This window comes from Lathyrus oleraceus, chromosome 7 (genome assembly GCF_024323335.1).
Source record: "Lathyrus oleraceus cultivar Zhongwan6 chromosome 7, CAAS_Psat_ZW6_1.0, whole genome shotgun sequence".
NCBI classification, from domain to species: Eukaryota; Viridiplantae; Streptophyta; class Magnoliopsida; order Fabales; family Fabaceae; genus Lathyrus; species Lathyrus oleraceus.
In genome coordinates this window covers 504,039,833-504,055,069 of record NC_066585.1, presented here as the reverse complement: position 1 = coordinate 504,055,069, position 15,237 = coordinate 504,039,833, and positions in this window count along the sequence as shown.

Genomic DNA, 15,237 nt, shown 5'->3' with positions numbered 1-15,237 from the left:
GAAACTTCATTTGATACATTATGGAAGATCCCTTTGAGCTCATCTGCAACATGATCATTGTGAAGTTGTTACTTTGAACCTGTGACTTGTGGAATTCATCTGTTACATGGGCATATTTGAAGAAGATCATAGAGTGGCTAAAGCTTAGATGTGGCTATCTTTATTTGATGCCTTTCTCTTCAAGTTAATATGGTGTGCATTATTTTTTGCTTGATTCTAATGTCTAAGGGAATTTGGGTTTCTATATGACATTCTTGCCTATTGGATTGCAGCCCATTGGTCAGGTCTTTTCAACTCTTAACTTTTAAATTTGTGCTTAGGATTAGTCTCTTCATCTCCTCCCCATCTATTTAATTTCAAAATCTCTCCCTCCTTTTAAAAAATTCTTTTTTTGTGCTTGTCCTTTTTTAAAACTTAGACCCTTTGCAAACTAGAAACTTTGACCTTATGCCATTGCATTTTCAAACGTTTTCTTAATGAAACTTGTAAATAAACTTAACTGTACTTGACTTAAAATTTCAAAAGCCAAAAATAACTAACTCATTCAAACCATTTTTAGGCCTTTGTGCCTTTCAAAGTTAATTTTTATTAAAAAAGCAATGCATTCACTTAGAAATTTATATCACAAACTACGAGGTTTTGATCCCTCATTTTTATGTTGGTACGTAGGCATAAATCCGAAGGTCTTGTCAAACACAAAAATATAAGTAATGAATTATTTTCTCATCCTCCCATTCTATTTGTTTGTAAACATCATTTTGTACAAAATAATAATGCACACAAGAAAGGGCTCCCTAGGAGTACCTAGGACACTTTGGGTGCTAACACCTTCCCTCTATGTAACCAACCCCCTTACCTGTAATCTCTGGCATTTTATTAGTTTTGATTTGAAAACTTCTTATTTTTTGGTTTTGTTCGTACTTTTCCCTTTTCCCTTGGAAACAATAAAAGCGCAGTGACGACTCTTGTTATTTGATGTCTTGCTTATCCATAGCTTGATGATCATGAATTTACCGCTACACTATTGCATTTGATTCCTTATTTGTTGATCTGTTGCTATGGTGTCATTATTTCTCCATGCAGATTTGGTGCGTCTGTCCTCCCTCAATTATAGAGTGTCAACCCCTTAAGCAGAAAGAATTTAACCTTTCTCATTCCCCACTGAGTTATTTCCTCGTGAATGATTATTATTTCAGCTTCCTCCTCAGTTGATTGTCTGGATGGAACCACTCCCCCTAAGTTATATCCTCATTGGGTCGAGTCTTTGTTTGACCGTTTCTTTCTAGCTCTTCCCTATATGGATGCTTTTGGTCCATCGAAAGCCTATTACCCAGTAACTGGTATTATTCTTTTCAATTTGCGAGTAATTTACTTTTACCCAGTAATAGTAATTTACTTCCTCTTAGTTTTCTCCAGTGGATTTGTTTTACATTTCCCTAGGTAGTCTATCCTTGATATGTTAATCCTAACCAATGACGAATATTCTTGCCTTGAGTCTATCCTTGATATGTTCATATTAATCGATGACGGAGATTCTCCTATTTATGGTTTTCTACCTAGTAAAAAGGTATTTGTAATCCCTATTTCATTCCCTAGAGAGTTAATCCTTGATATGTTCATCTTAACTGATGACAGGTTTTCTCCCCTTTGCGGTCTTCTTCCTAGTAGTCGGTAGTTATAAATCCTACTTTACCCTCTGAGTCTATCTTTGATATGTTCATCCTGACCGATGATGGATATTCTCTTTTTGGTATTCTATCCAGTAACTGATAGATATAATTCCTATTTTTCTCCTCGACAGTCTATTCTTGATATGTTCAGCTTAGCCGATGAGGATATTCTCCCCTTGGAGTCTATCCTTGATATGTTCTCTTTAATTAGTGACGGATATTCTCTCTTCGGTCTTCTGCCCAGTAACCGGTAGTTGTAACTCCTATTTGATTATTTTCCCTAGCAGGTTGTTCTTACCCAGTAACCGGTAACGAACACACCTCCTTTTCCTCAGCGAGTTATCCTTGATATGTTTACCCTAATCGGTAACGGATGCCTCTCTGTCAGATTATGTTATCTTCTTACCCAGTAATTGGTAATAGATAATATAATTTTGATATGCCTATGTTGAAGATTATTCTTCCCTAGTTGAGTTTGTGTGTGTATTTCCTCAGTGAAGTCGCTAATTTTCCTGTTTGGTTCAGGGATTTCAGTTTTGTTCTGATCTACATGTTTAGCCTACACACAACCTTTTATCCCCAAGAGTCTTTGTCTCCCCAGTGAGCTTTCCTTATGCAATGCATTATGCTCCTGTGGACTTTCATGTCTCTCTGGATTCTTTTCCTTTGTGGCAATATTTTCCCCACAGAGATCATTTTAGCATTTTCATATCGTATGCATCATGAGGTACCTTAGGGACCAAAATTTGTTTCTATATGTTGTTATTTAAATCCATTCTACTGAGTTGATATGAAGATTTTAACCTTCACATCCTTAATTAAAATGTCCTTAAATAGGGCCAGCTGTAGGACCTCAATTTTTTATCCTAAGATCCCTCATGCTATCTCATCATATGCATTAGCATTGGGATCACACCTTGACATTATCCTTACCCCTCATCCATTGGGTTTGCATTTGGAAAGATCACCAAGCACATTTTGATTGTTATCATACTGTAGCAATAAATTCATGATCATTAAGCTATGGATAAACTTAACGTCGATAAAATCAGAGTCGCCACCGCGCTTTTATTGTTTCCAAAGGAAAAGGGAAAAGTACGAACAAAACCTAAAGATAAAAAAATTTAAATCAAAACTAATAAAATTCCAGAGATTACACGTAAGGGGGTTGGTTACACAGAGGAAAGGTGTTAGCACCCAAAGTGTCCTAGGTACTCCTAGGGAGCCCTTTTTATGTGTGTATGTGTTTTTTGGATAAAATATGTTTGAAATAAATAGAGTGTGGGGATTAGAAGAGAATTCATTAATTATATTTTTCTGTTTGACAAGACCTTCGAACTTGTGCCTACGTACCAACATAAAAATGAGGGATCAAAACCTCGTAGTTCGTGGTATCAATTTCAAAATGAGTGGGTTGCTTTTAATCGAAATTTAAATTTAAAAGAGGCACAAAGGGCCTAAAAGAGTTTGAATGAGTGTTAGTTCTTTTTGTCTTTTGGAATTTTAAGTCAATATGGTTAGATTCATTTACAAGTTTGATTTAAGAAAAGAGTTTAAAAAATGCAATGGCATAGGCCAAAGTTTCTAATTTGCAATAAAGTCTAAGTTTAGAAATCACAAGCAAAGAAGATTTTTAAAAGAGGGAAGAGATTTTGAAATTTAAGAGAATGGGAGTAGATGAAGAGACTAACCCTAAGCAAAAATTTAAAAGTTAAGAGTTGAAAAGATCTGACCAATGTGAGGCAATCCAATAGACAAGATTGTCATATAAAAACCAACTTTTCCTTTGGACTTTAGAATTAAGAAATATCAATAAACATGTAGCAAGATGAATAGCAAGGCATCAAATAAAGATAGCCACATCCAAACAAGCAACTTCACGGTCTTCTTCTTAATCTTCCCATGTATCATATGAACCACTCCTTGATTGGCTCAGAACAAGGCATTAGACACAGGTTCAAAGTAACATTTGCATCAAGACCATGTAGCATATGAATTCATGTGGATCCCAATACTTGCATCAGATGGAAGCTCAAATCACAATAACTTGGTCTTATAAATGTTGGCATTGGCCAAGTCCTTTTGCATAGGGAATGTTGCCTAATTCTAAGTCCAAAGCTCAAATCAAATCCAACAGTCCACACAAACATTTTTTAGGGTGTTTTGTTGTTTATTAAGTATTTTAAGGTCCTAAGACCACAAACACACACAAGATACACAAACAAATATATACAACTACAATATATGGCTCAAGTGAGCAAAGTGAAAATAGCATAAACATAAACAAGTTAAATGATATGTAAAATGACAAATGAAATGGTAAATGGCTTGAATTTAAATTGCATAAAGTTAATGACTTGAAAATAAAAAGCAATAATAATAAGAGTTAGTCAAATGTTAGTTTATTAGATGTTAATGGAGTTTTGCTTTTTAATTGATTAAGTCATTCTTTGGAGAACACTCAACCCTCTATTCACAAGCATGGATCCTTGAACCAAGACATATTCCAAAGGAAGGAAAAATGGCCAAGTTTCCACATAATACCATGAAAGGGGGGAGACTTACAATCTCACTTACTAGAATGTTATGCCTTTAGGGTCAAAATTTAGCGATATGTTAAGCAATCATAATTGGACTTATGTAGAAGTCACAACTATCTGAGGTCAGACAATAATTTTTTTGGTGTTAATGCATGTTAGAGATATGGTATAATGAACCATACTCCTAAAACATACCAGACACAAAAAGAAAATGATCAAAGGATGGACCTAATCTCATCCACAGTTGTATTGCTTCATCTAACACAAAGTTATTGATGAACCAATTAGGCTTAGAATATTGAGACTTCATTGGTCAATTAAAGGGATGGTATATAATGGGAGTGAAGATGAAGAGGGGGGGGGGGGGGGAGATGAGATCAACACAAATTGGTCATGGGAGGAATTTTATCAAATTAAAATCATTCATTCATTTTGGGAGATGAAATGTACATTTCATCAATCCCCTAAATTCAATTATTTTAATCCAATAAAAGTCAAATCAACCTTGACCAACGCCCAAACACATAGTCAAACTTCACAAGTCAATAAGAATGGCTCAACATAATTTCAAACAATTAATCAATTAAAAATCAAATAAAAATTCATTTAAATTGAATTATGTTTGATTAAAAACCTTAAACCTCTTCAAAATACCAAATAAATGGCCAAGAGAGTTATCCTAGGTCAAACAAGGTCAAAGGACGTTAGACAAAAAAAATCATTATTTTTTGAAAGTCAGAAGTATTTTTACACAATTAAAATTATGCACAAAAATAATTAAATCATGAAAAATATCAAAATTAATCCAACAAATAATTTTAATTTAGAAAATGAAAGAGGAAAATATTAGATTTTTTTTGGTGAAAGGCCCATATTTTTTGAATTAAAAATGAAAGTAAAATGAATTAATTAAAAATAAGGGATTAAATGAAATAAACGAAAAAAATCAAAAAAATGAGAGCCATTTGATCTCCCTCATTAATTGAGGTGGCAGATCAGAAGGCTGGAAACGCGCGTTCCACATGCACACGAGTCAAACACGGTTCAAGCATGGTAATAGGTTTGGACGCATGAGATTAAAACAAATCAAATGGATCAGATGGACTAGATTGATCCAGCGCACCACCGGAGCCCTAGCTCCGGTCATCTTCTCCGGTGAGGGCCACCGGACTGGTCCAACGAAAACCTTATGAAAAATGAAAAGTGAATACACTAATTTGAAGGAAAAATGCTCAGGAGCATGAATCTGGCATCAATTTTATCCAATTCCAAGTATATAAAAAGATACATGGATTCATATTTTGAGGATCATGAACTGAGTTGCTTCGATTTGACCTCAAAGTAACTCAATCTTCTTGCCTACATTGATAGGACTTCAGACAACCAAATATCAACAAGAATGGTGAAGAATTGAGGGAGAATCGAAGAGATGAAAATTCTGAAAATTCACCTTTAATGGAGCTTCAGATTGGCACGATCTTGCTTTCAATTATGCTTGGCCTTGCTTCAGATGCTTAATGGAGGTGAAATGGATCAAGGAGAAGTATGGAATCTTGGACTTTCAATCTCAAAACAGATGGAGAATTGAAACTCGATTTTCAAAGAAAATCCTCAAGTTTATCCTTCAATGGTGAGGGTTTAGGGTTGCAGGTTCAAAGCTTGGGCATGAGGTCCTTAATTCTGAGCAATGAGGGTCTTATTAATAGCAAAGGATATTGATTTCCACACACTTCCAATTTTGGAAAAAATATGAAATTCTCTTTGCATGGTTGCATGGGTGTGTGTTAGGCCCATGAAATGATGTGTTCTGATCCAAAAATGAGTGTACATCATGCTGAATTCATGTTGGAAGGCCATGCAATTGTGTATGAAAAGTGGGAGTGGAAAACATCCAAATGGTCCTTCAATCATGCGCAAGTCCTTCATATTTTGGTCAAATGAGGTGATCTTGGACTTTTTGGAAAGGTGATATCAAGGGGGACAACTTTTATGCTTAACATGTTTTCATTTGAACCTTGGGTCATGATGAATTTTAAGGTGGAAGTTTGGGGAATCAAACATATTTTAAAATTTTCTAAGTCCCAAGTCAAATGTTCACTTCTTCCACCTTGAATAACGTTTTCTATGGACTTCAAATTAGAAAGGTTCCTTCATCAAAGTTGTAGCTATTTCAAATATCTTCAATTTGGTCACAAATTTGACCTCATTTGTATTTGTCATGAAGGGGTTATGTATTTTAGAAGTTGAGGAAAATCACTTGTTCAATGGTATTGGCCCAAAATGACTTATAATGTTTCCACTTGGCACATGCATTTTCAAGTTGAATTTGAACTTCCTCCAAACATCAAAGTTTAATTAGACATATTGAATGTGATCATGGAATTCAAATAGCTTTCATCTCATAAAAATTGAGCAAGTTATGGTCTTGGGAAGTTGATTTCCAAACTAGGGTTCAGACAAAATAACCTATAATCTTTCACCATAAAAAATGACCTTCATCTCATGAAATTTTTTGTCTAAGATCCTTTGACCTTGTTTGACCTAGGATAAATCTCTTGGTCATTCATTTGGTGTTTTGAAGATGTTTTAGGTTTTGACCAAATTAAATTAAATTTAAATTCATTTTTATTTTGATTTTTAATTGATTAATTGTATAGAAATTATGTTGATCCATTTTTATTGACTAGTGATGTTTGACTATGTGTTTGGGCCTTGGTCAAGGTTAATTTGACTTTTGTTAAGTTAAAATAATTGAATTTAAGGGATTGATGAAATGTACATTTCATCTCCCAAAATGAATGAATGATTTTAATTTGATAAAATTCCTCCCATGACCAATTTGTGTTACTCTTATCTCCCCTCCCTCTGCATCTTCAATCCCATTCTATCCCATCCCTTCCGTTGACCAATGAAATCTCAATATGCAAAGGCTAATTGGTTCATTAATAACCTTGTGTTAGATGAACCAATACAAGTATGGATGAGATAGGTCCATCCTTTGATATTTTTTCTTTTAGTGTGTGGTATGTTTTAGGAGTTTGGTTCATTATACCAAATCTATAACATGCATTAGCACATAATTTTTTATTGCCCAGCCTCAGATAGTTGTGACTACTACATAAGTCCAATTATGATTGCTTGACATAGAGCTAAATTTGACCCTAAAGGCATAGCATTCTAGTAAGTGAGATTGTAAGTCTCCCATCTTTCATGTTAGTGTATGGAAACTTGGCCTTTTATCCTTCCTTTGGAAGATGTCTTGGTTCAAGGATCCATGCTTGTGAATAGATGGTTGAGTGTTCTCCAAAGAATGACTTAATCAGTTGAAAAGCAAAACATCACTAACATATAATCAACTAACATTTTGACTAACTTGTATTAATATTGATTTTACTTTCAAGTCATCTACTTTATGGAATTTAATATCAAATCATTTATCATTCATTTGTCATTTACATAACATTTAATTTGTTTATGTTTATGTCATTTTCACTTTGCTCATTTGAGCCATATATTGTGATTGTATATATTTGTTTGTGTATTTTGTTTGTGTTTCTGGTCTTAGGACCTTAAAATACTTAATAAACAACAAAAACCCTAAAAAAAATGTTTGTGTGGACTGTTGGGTTTGATCTGAACTTTTGGACTTAGGATTTAGGCAACAATCCCTATGCAAAAGGACTTGGCCAATGCCAACATTTCTGAGACCGAGTTATTGAAATTTGAGCTTTCATCTGATGCAAGTATTGGGATCCACTTGAATTCATCTGCTACATGGTCTTGATGCAATTGTTATTCCGATCTCATGCCTAATATCTTTTTCTGAGTTAATCAAGGAGTCTTTCATCTGATACATGAGAAGACAAAGAAGACTTCTAGCTAAGGAATTTGCTTGCTTGGATGTGGCCATCTTTATTTGATGCCTTGATCTTCATGATGTCTAATATTTCTAAGTGCTTGTTGATAATTTCTTGATTCAAAGTCCAAAGGGAAAATGGGTTTTCTATATGGCATTCTTGTCTGTTGGATTGTATCCTATTGGTCAGATCTTTTTAACTCTTAACTTTTAATTTTATGCTTAGGATTAGTCTCTTCATCTCCCCCCACTTCTTAAATTTCAAAATCACTCCCCCTTTTCAAAAACTTTCTTTGGCTTGTGACTTCAAAATTTAGACTTTATTTCAAAATAGAAACTTTGGCCTTATGCCATTGAATTTTTTAAACTCTTTTCTTAAATCAAACTTGTAAATGAACTTAACAATACTGACTTAAAATTTCAAAAGACAAAAATAACTAACACTAATTGAAACTTTTGGGGCCCTTTGTGCCTCTTTTAAACTCAAATTTTGATTAAAAGCAATCCACTCAGTTTGAAATTGATACCATGAACTACGAGGTTTTGATCCCTAATTTTTATGTTGGTATGTAGGCACAAGTCCAAAGGTCTTGTCAAACACAAAAATATAATTAATGAATTATTTTTTCATCCCCACACTCTATTTGTTTCAAACATCTTTTATACTAAAACACATACACACATAAAAAAGGGCTCCCTAGGAGTACCTAGGACACTTTGGGTGCTAACGCCTTCCCTCTACCTAACCAACCCCCTTACCTGTAATCTCTGGAATTTTATTAGTTTTGATTTGAAAACTTCTTATCTTTGGGTTTTGTTCGTACTTTTCCCTTTTCCTTTGGAAAAAATAAAAGCGCGATGGCGACTCTGGTTTTATTGACGTTAAGTTTATCCATATCTTAATGGTCATGAATTTACCGCTACAATATCATGTTTATATCTTGCACATTTGATTCAATTTTCAAGCATGTTGTAGGGTTTATACCTTGCTAGCATGCCTTGTTTTTATTCCCATTTTGTCAACTCGCATGACTAATGATGTGTTTCAATTGCATTTGATTCTGACCTCAATATGTGTCATTTCATATGTTCAGTGTTTTTTCCTTTTAATCCTTTACATTTCCATTTCATTTTTTTAGAAAGCATGTTTATTTTGCATTCCATTTGTTACTTGTTTTGATAATCATGTTCAAATGTGCCTTTCCTTGCATGAAAAAATACCAAAAAAATATATTTCATTCTGGACTCATACTTCTCCATTTCATCTTTTGAAGTTTACTAACAATTTTGATTTTATGTTATAGTTTAAAATTTGTTAAGTCATTGCATTAACATTGTTTCTCTACTTGTTACATTCAAGCATTTCATTCAAACATGGTGAAAAAGAAAATTACAAAGAGGAAGAGCCAATCCAACTCAAGTAAGGCCAGCAAGAGACTAAGAGATACCTTATCTATTCATTTGTTTATTTGCTTTCATTTTTATTTTAATTTGTATTTGATATTCCATGTGTGGAAGGGAAATATCACCTTAAGACTAGTTTATCTTTCTTGCTTTTCAAAGTGATGTAATAAGGACACTTTGGACACTATATTTAGATAGAGGTATGTGACTTTGCATGAGGGGTAGGTTAGAGGTTGTATGCTTTAATGCCTTAAACTAAAATCAACCTAAAATTAACCATTCAAAACTAAAGTTACTTTCTTGCATGAAAAAACTTTTCACCTCCCTTGTGCATAACTTAGTAAGCCACCCTTTCTGCATGTTAAAACACTTTGTAAAACACCTGATAAACACTTTAACCTAATAAAAGATTAAAAAATACAAAACTCACTTTATTTTAAACCCCCACATTTACTTGGTCCAAATACCAAGCATTCAACCAGTTTTGTAAGTTGAGTGTCTTTTTAGCCTCACAATCGATCGGCCACAGGGGTAGGCCACAAAAGAGAAAGCAAGAACAAAATGATGTATAATGGGCATTTTCTTAAGTGAGAAGGCCTATTATCACTTTCTCTAATAAAATCAACCAACAACAAACAAAAACAACCTCTTAGGTGAACTACAAAGCTTTGATCCCTCATTGCACTTGGGGGGTACGTAGGCATGAGATGTTCATACAAATCTTTACAAGCATAATAAAAAATACAACCTCACCCCTTTCTTTTTCTTTTTCAAATCCACTCACCTTTTAATACCCATAATAAGACAAACAATATATGATCATTGGTTCCCTTGGAGTACGAAGGATGTGAAGGGTTCCTAACACCTTCCCTTTGCATAAATGACTTGCTTACCTATATCTATTTCTTAGGGTTTTATCGATATTTTCCATTTCCATGTTTTTTGGATACAATAAAGTTAGGTGGCGACTCATACTTAGTGATTCAATTGAGTTAAGATAATCCAATATCTTATATTCACAAATCTCACCGCGACAGATGAGGAAATCAATTTATGGCATCGGGGGTAGATCTTTAGGGAAATACGCATTTAGATCGATGAAATATACACATATGTGCTACTTGTTGATAAATTTTCATTCTAGAACCATGATGGCCGGCTAGATGGGATACTTTTTTCTATGATGAACCGAATCATCAATGACAACCTTCTTTTCCTTGTCAACTTTCCTCTTCCTCTGCGTCATTGGTTTGGAGGAAGGATGGATGATGAGGTAATGGCTCACCATTTTGGTGCCTACCCCTGGTATGTCATAGGGAGCCCATGCAAACAAGTTAACATTCTTAATGAGTTTGTCTACTAGTTCACATTCCTCAAACGCATACATAAATCTACCTATCTTCGTCACCTGACACGTGTGAGAACCTATTTGGACATCCTTCAAATCCTCACTAGGGAAAAGTCTTTTTGTCATCACTCCCAGTATGGGGTCCCAACACTCAAAGTCAAATGTGGAACTTTAGAAGGGGGAACATGAACAAGGGCAAGCTCTTATCTGATTGTCTCTAGGCTAATCAGGTAGCATTTGCGAGCCGCTTGTTGATCCCCTCGAATTGTACCGACTCTCCCATCGAGGAACGAATATTTCAAGATCAGGTTTGGAATGGATATGATTTCTCCTAGGGCATTAAAATTTGACCCCCCAAGGATGATGTTGTAAGGTGATAGGGCATCTGCAATGAGGTAGCTGATGTTGATTGCCCTAACATAAATTTCCTCACCATATGTTCTTTCAAGGGTTATATGGCCTATTATTTGTATGGGTTTGCCTGGTAACTCTGTCGAATAACCAATGAATATTTTCATCTTGTTTAGGTTAAGTTTTAGTTTCTGGAAGGCTTCCTAAAACTGGACTTCAATAGAGATGCCATAGTCTATCAGAACGCACTTGATGTCCCAATTTCCCTACTGTACAAGGATAACTAGAAGATCATCATCATGAGGATTGAGATCGTGGAGTCCTCCTCAGAGAAGATGATAATAACCCCTATTTTCCCTTGGGAGTTTCTAGGGAAGCCATGGGATATTACATCTGTCACAAACACCTACCTTGTGTATTTCCTTTGGGAAAATCTATAGCTACCTCCACCTTCGAAACCTCCAGCGATGGTGTTTATGTTATAGGTTGTGGTTTTGTCTACCATCTTTAGTGGGAAGATGTTAGGAATTAAAGTAGGAGTATGGTCCAAGTTGGTTTTATTGGTCCCCACTGTGGATGCCACTCTACTGGTTAAAAAGTAGAGGCGTGCATGTTCCCCTATAAGGGTAGGGAGACTCAGATATCTTTGTGGGTTTATAACATGATATGGTTATCATGGCTTGCTCACGACTGAGAGAATATCTATACGGTGGTGTTTTGGAGTAGTTTAAGAGTCCTACTCAAGTTAGGTGAGAGGCTCTGCTGATGCGCGATGATGCTTGGGAGCAAGCGTATGGCTATGGCCAGCATAATGTTATACCATTAGTGAGTGTAGTTCTCTTTAGGTTTATAAATAATTTGTATGCCTTAGGCTCCGTTGATTATGATTTCACTCTCTCCCTTGATGGTAGATGTATTTATAGAGGCCTCTAGGGTTTTCTTGGAAAGGGTCATCGCCCATTCAATCAATGGTGAATAGTTGAATCCTTATTTCCAAGGGAGTCGTAGATCACCTAATGACCTTGAATTTATCTCTAATTAAGAAGCGTCTTATCCAATGTTTCTCACGTTGGGAGCAGTAGTAAAACCACGAGGTAAGGTGATACCTCCCTTTGGGAAACAGTCTATCATCTCCTCTTCTAGGGAGGTCTAAAAGCATCACCCTAGGGGAGGCCTTTTGCAAATACAACACTACAATGTTGTAGTATGTTTATGTGTGTTTGGTTGCTGGAAAATTGGTTCAAACGTGAGAAATATGGAAAATTGTACAACAACAATCGATTGTATGTTCATGATAATTTATTGTTGTATAGGGACAATCGATTGATTCCTGTGAATTACTCCCCATAATCTATTGATTCAAGGAGAGAATCCATTGATGCCTAAAATCTTTAAAAATGAAAATGTTGTGTGCAATGGGAATTGAACACATGACCTCTCCATTATATTGCAAGCAACTTACCACTAGGACAAGCCTTTTGTTTGTTGAATGCTTTTATGCAATGTGTGACTTAAGTATTCATATGAATGATGTGTATCATTTATGAAATCATACTTCATTGCTTAGAATATATTGGAAGTAGAATTATACTAAAATAGTGTGAACACGATTAAACTCTTAATCGATCATAAGAATGTATACATGTCTTATGATACGAAACATTGAACAAGTGCCATCTAAGTTAATTAACAGTGACACTTGGAGATTTCCCAAATGCACATTACGATTTATGAAACCCTAGTTGGTTATAAGAACGTGTAAGACCCCAATTTTGACCCTAAGATCCCTCAAGTTATCTCATCATATGCATTAGCATTGGGATCACAACTTGGCATCCTCCTCACCCCTCATTCATTGGGTTTGTATTGGGAGAGATCACCAAACACTTTTTATTATATCATACTTCATTTTTCTTTATTTTACTAACCAAAATACCAAAAATATGTCAATGTATAGTTTATTGTTTTGGTAGGTAGTGTACATGCTCACCTATGCTCTATCAAGCTCATATATAGGGTTTGAGACCCTCAATAAAAGGAGCTCAATTAAGAAATGATTTACTATGGATCTAAGTATCATATATGGATCCCCATTATCTTCACATGTTATTTTAATCAAGAAATCATCAAAAGTTTGGAGTTTGTTTGCCTTGGAAACCCTAATTCTTATAGGTATCTTGTGTAACTTCTTCAATAAGTTTCTTCAACAATTGATCAAATATTTCAAGGGAAACTTCACATTATATCACCTTATGAATATATTATCCTCCATGAGTCCCAAAAGTCAATAGAATGTCAAGCTAGAAAGTTGGTTCATGGTGGTTGTAAATGATTCCAAAAGAAACGTTACTCAAAATTACATTCCAAACAACTTTCATGTTGAAGTAAATAGCTAGTTTTTCATGTAAAGTCATTTTTATGATGAAAGATTATAGGTCATTTTGTCTAAACCCTAGTTTGGAGGTCAACTACCCAAGACCATAACTTGCTCAATTTTTAAGATATTAAATCCATTCAAATTGCATGATAAAATTCAAGATGTATACTTAAACTTGTATGTTTGTAGGAAGTGTAAATTTAACTTGAAAATTCATGTGCCAAGTGAAAACATTATAGGTCATTTTGGGCCAATACCATTGAACAAGTGATTTTCCTCAACTTCTGAAATGCATAAAGCTTTCACGCCAAATCCAAATGAGGTCAAATTTATGACAAAATTAAAGAGGTTTGAAATATATACAACTTTGATGAAGAAACTTTTCTCATTTGAAGTCCATAGAAAAAGTTATTCAAGGTGGAAGAAATGAACATTTGACTTGGGACTTAGAAAATTTTCAAATATGTTTGATTTCCCACACTTCCACCTCAAAATGCATCATGATCCAAGCTTCAAATGGAAACGTTTTCAACATTAAAGTTGTTCCCCTTGATCTCACCTTTCTAAAACATCTAATATCATCTCATTTGGATTAAAATTGAGGGACTTGCACATGGCTTCATTATGGAAAGTGTTTTGGCAAGATTGGATTTCAAATGATCAAATTATTTTGCATGCTTACACATGATGCACTCAGTACTCTTTACACACGGATGGGAAGTGGATTGCATCATTTTCAAGGCCCAAACCATTTCCCATGCACCCATGCAAGAAGGTTTCCAAATTTGTCCAATTTTCAAGTGGTGCAAATATCAAGTGCACTGCCTATTTAAACAAGCTTAAGGCTTCAGATTCATCATCAACACCTCGCCCAAGCTTTGCTAAACAAATTCAAACCCTCACCACCATATAATTTTCTGAGATTTCTCTTAAAATCGAGCTCGAACTTCATCTTCTGTTTGGAAGTTCATACTCCAAAAATTCACTTCCCTTTGCATCTCATTTGGTTTCTGCAAGCAAGAGGAGGAGAAAGCAATCAAATCTAGACAAAATTGAGGCCAGATTCGAGCTCATGAGCAATTTTTCTTTGAATCTATGTCTTGCTTTTTCATTTTGGTGATGGTTGAAGGTGGATCAGTCCAATGAGGTCCACTGGAGAAGAAGACCGGAGCTCTGGCTCCGACGATGTGTTGAAAGCATCTCAACCATTGGATCCTTTTAAAACGTTTTAATATTGGGCATTGATTATGATTACCACGTGTGTGTCTCATTTGACTGCAGTGCATGTGGAAAGCGCGTTGATCACCATCTGATTTGCCACCTAAATTAATGAGGGAGATCAGATGGTCCACGTTTTTTTGAATTTTTGAATTTTTCTTTTATTTGCTTATTTTCCATTAACTCATATTAATTTCATTATTGATCCAAAAAATATGGGACTTTCACAAAAAAAATTTAAATATTTTTCTCTTTCATTTTCTGAATTAAAAATATTTTTGGATCAATATTGATTTTTTCATGATTTAATTGTTTTTGTGCATATTATTAATTGTTTAAAAATACTTCTGACTTTTCAAAAATAATGAAATTTTTTCTCCAAGGTCCTTTGACCTTGCTTGATCTATGATAAATCTCTTGCCCAATCATTTGGTGTTTTAAAGAGGTTTTAGGTTTTTGATCAAACATAGTTT